Raw genomic sequence first — 4,361 nt, forward strand, 5'->3', positions numbered from 1 at the left:
TCAAATATCTCTGATGGAAAGAACAAATTTTTACCATATAATTTAAGGCAGTGTCCCATCCTGTTTCAACTTCATTCCCCAGAGTTCTCTCTCCTGCTCTAAAAAAATGAGTTCTGGAGACCTAACACACAGGATAGTTATTATAGTCGACAATACTGTTTTATAAACTTTAAAGCTGCTAGGAGACTAGATTTTAATTGTTCTCACAAGAAGAAGAAAAAGAAGAAGAAGAAGAGGAAAAGGGAGGAGGAGGAGGAAGATATTTAAGTGATGTGATAGAGGTGTTAGCTAATACTGCATTGGTAATCATATTGCAATATGTTAATGTACCAAATCAACATGTTGCTCACCTTAAATTTACACAATGTTATATGTCAATTATATCTCAATTACAAAAACATATTTGCATCCTGTCCTCTTAAGTTTCCTTAAACCTGGCTGCCCTTGAGACTCATCTGGGAGCTTTTACAATGTACTAATGCCCAGGATGAATCTACTAACAATCAATTCACAATTTTGACTGCAGGACAGGATTTTCATACTCTTGAAGTTTCCCATGTAATTCTAGTATGCTTGTAGTTTTTTTTTTTTTAATATTAAATGCTTAGGTCATTAATTATCTAATTATCATTCCCAAACTTTTCTTTTTCCTGCTTGATCCTCTTGTCCTTTTTCCACTCACTTGCTTGGAAAGCTTTCACATACCTTCTTTATCTTAGGATCTATGATGCTTCCCCATACCTCTGGGGATCAGGTTGTCCTCAAATTTTCTGTTTAGGAAGATCTATGTGTGACCTACTTTACAGCCCCAAAGAAGGACAAGAATATCTCTGTGTCTTATCTGCCTTGGGCCATCAATCTTACCCCATCAATCTCCTCAACAGCAGACAGATAAAAAAAACTTAGCTGGAAGGAGATGGCTGAGGAGGAAATGTGAACAAGGTAGCCATAGTCTCCAGAGCTGTTGACACCACTCCCTATTGTCTCTCTGTGTCAGGTGGGTCATGTGGGAGATCTAGGGAGGTGGCCCTGGTATGTAGCACTGCTATGAAGATTGCTCCAGGTCTGTCTTTCCAGAGATATCTGTTCCTATATCCTGAGGAAAATAACTGAGATTCAAATGTGTAGTTTTTAAAAAATGCAGCCAGGCTTTTTCTGGGCTGACTATAAGTTGGGAGAATAATCTCAGTCCTCCCATTTTGTTAATCGATATTTTGGAGGGCTTTCTTGTATATCTTTTGGGGGTGGGGGACTTCCAAGTGATGAGACTTTATGTTTTACTGAATCATAGGGTTGTAGGAAGGTAAAAGGGAATAGTAATCTAGGAAGTTGGAACAATTCCTTTAGAAGTAAGAAACATTTGAAAACTGGGTCTTTAGGGAATCCAATTTAGCATGTATCAATGTTACAAACGTTCTTAAAGGTTTCTCTCACAGACTTGATAAAATGTCCCTCTTGTCATCAAGAATCAAAGTTTTTTCATCATTGCCTTCTTATTTCCTTATTATTCTGGTTAGTAAATTTTTATTCCTGGGTGAAACACTACATATCCTAGGAAAAAAATGCAGGAAGCAACTGTTATAATTTTGGAAAAGAGAAAATGATTTTATGGAGTTTGGAATTCATAAACCAGTAAAATGAAACAGGCACATGATCCAAATGCTTTAAATTACTTTCATTATTCTCATTTCCCACATTAGAGAAGTTGCAATGGAATGGTAGATTACAGTAGGCAGTAGTTTTTAGGTCTTTGTTCATATGTAACTCAAGAACTTCAACTAAATTCTTTTTCCTTTCTGGGCCCAGATTTCATGATTACTAAGTGCAAACTGTAGGAAGAATGATGTCTTCTAGGTCTGACATTCCTCGACAATCTGATTTGTTGTTTGCCAGCTCTGAGTCTACTAAGTTAAGGCTTTGTGTGGAGGAGAATTCATTGATTCTTTTTTTTCTAACAACTTATCTACTGATAAGCTCAAGGTTGTCCATGAATTTCAGAATAAGGTAGTTATGAGGTATCAGTTGGAGCCCCCAAAATAGGGCAAAGTACTGCTTAATTTTTCCTACTTAAGTAAATGCATGCAAAGCATTTTCTTCCTTGACACTAGGATAGCTCCTTTAAAAATTTATATAAAAAATAATATCTTCAAGCAGAGTATGAGGTGTTATTAAGAAATAGCATACACACTGGTTTTCCACATAGCTAGATTAATTTGGAAATTAAATTTTTAAAAGATTTGTCTCATTATAAGTTTTTTTTAACTACTGCCACAAAATTCTCATTTATTATGTGCAATGAGTAGGCAATTTATGTCAATTTCTGTTGCAAATAGATTTGGATGCCTCTTACCAAACTATGTTTTTTGTTTGTTTGTTTGTTTTTAACTTTTTCTTCTCTGCTTTGGTTGCAGAAAATGGATTTGTAAAACCATCCAAGAACAAGGTTTCAGTAAGTTATTACTGATTGATTTGGAAGTAAAAAAAGATAAAATTTTAACCTTATTTTATTGAAAAATTTAACACTAAATTTACCAAATATACAACAGAATGAGGTTTCAAAATTTAAAAATATTTATATTTTTATTATACTAAATTCAAGAAATATAATCTAGCCAGCAATACAAAACCATTTGCCACTACCTACCTTATTATATAAGACGATAAAATGCATATTCTTCTATCCCAAGATTCTATTCATTGGCAATAAGATGCTATTGTGAACAAGAATCTGAGAAAGAGGACACCTGGGTGGCTTAGTGGGTTAAGTGTCTGCCTTTGGCTCAGGTCATGATCCTGGGGTCCTAGGATTAAGTCCCACATCGGGCTCCCTGCTCAGCGGGGAGCCTGTTTCTCCCTCTGCCTCTGCTGATCCCCCTCCTTGTGCTCTCTCACTCTCTCTCTGTCAAATAAATAAATAAAATCTTTTTAAAAAAAAGAATCTGAGAAAGAGAAAAGCGTGTTGGAGTAAAATTATACATCCTCATAAAACAAGTTAAAAAAATGAACCACCAAATGATCAATTTAATGTTAAAAAATAATGACTTCCATATATTCACATAGTAGAATATTACATTGAGATGAAAATAAATGAACTATAGTTCTAAACAATATCAGCATATATATAAGATCACAAAGGAATGTAAAGAGCAAGTCATATAAGAATATATGTAGTATTGTTTTCTTTGTATAAATTACTAAGATACCCTAAACATATATATGAATACATGTATAAATTTGAAATGTATAAATATTGACAGTTAGTGAATATATTTATTGATATGCAGTGAAATTACAGAGGAATGCAGGAAATAATCAACAGAAAATTCAGTTTGGTGATTTCCTCTGGTAAAGGGGGTTGAAGGAGATGTGATCTGCTAGGGAAGATCATGAGTGTGGGTATGGATTTGCGACATAATAAAAATACTTATGCCAATTACTTGGCCTTTATCTTAGTAGAGGGTTTATATATTTAAAGAAATGGTAATTTTTAAAACTTTCTCCTGGGTTGTATGTACACAGATATTTGTCTTTGTACCTATATATTGATTATATTTACCCTATTGTGTATGTATGACATTTCATATAAAAATGAATATTATTCAAATGTTCATTATTCAGTAAACTTATGTTGTCTTTCTGTTTTACAGTCAATATGTGAAGTGTATGATAATCCGGCACAAATTTGCACCAGAGAATATTATCCAGTCTGTGCAACCAATGGCCAAACTTATTGGAATAAATGTGTTTTCTGCCTTGCCGTGATGTAAGACCGCAGTAGCAAATGTGTGCTTTCTAAGTAATGAATTGCCAATTACAAAATCTTAGTACATCTATGTTGCTGATACTCTAAATACAGAATACACAGAAAATAACTAATATTTCTGTAAAAGTCAAAGAAACACACTTGTATCATTCCTTGAAATTCTTATTTCTAAAAGTTTCATGTTTGAGCTCTCAGACCATAATCATGCTGTTCTACAAACATATAAATCAATTAATTTAACTGACTATTAATTACTAATGACAGAGGCGCAACCAATATGACATAATTCCAAAGCTCTGATGCTATTCAGTAGATCTCTGCTATACTCTAAAATCCATCAAATGAGCCTACTCATGCTGGAAAGAAACTCTCTGATGGTCAGGTTTGTCCCCTGAACTTCATGAGGACCTTTCAAACCTTCCTCAGACTGCAGAGCATTCTAGTACACTTCCACCAAAACTTTCTTCCCTTTCTCCTTTACCCTGAAGGAATTTGTGGTCTAATGGCTCTGCCAAGCTTTCCTGCCTTGTCCACATTTTTTTTCTCATATTTACAATCCCAACAGTCACCTGTTTCTCAAGAACCGCTCTCACAATCC

The sequence above is a fragment of the Neomonachus schauinslandi genome, chromosome 7, assembly GCF_002201575.2.
Source record: "Neomonachus schauinslandi chromosome 7, ASM220157v2, whole genome shotgun sequence".
In the NCBI taxonomy this organism is placed as follows: Eukaryota; Metazoa; Chordata; class Mammalia; order Carnivora; family Phocidae; genus Neomonachus; species Neomonachus schauinslandi.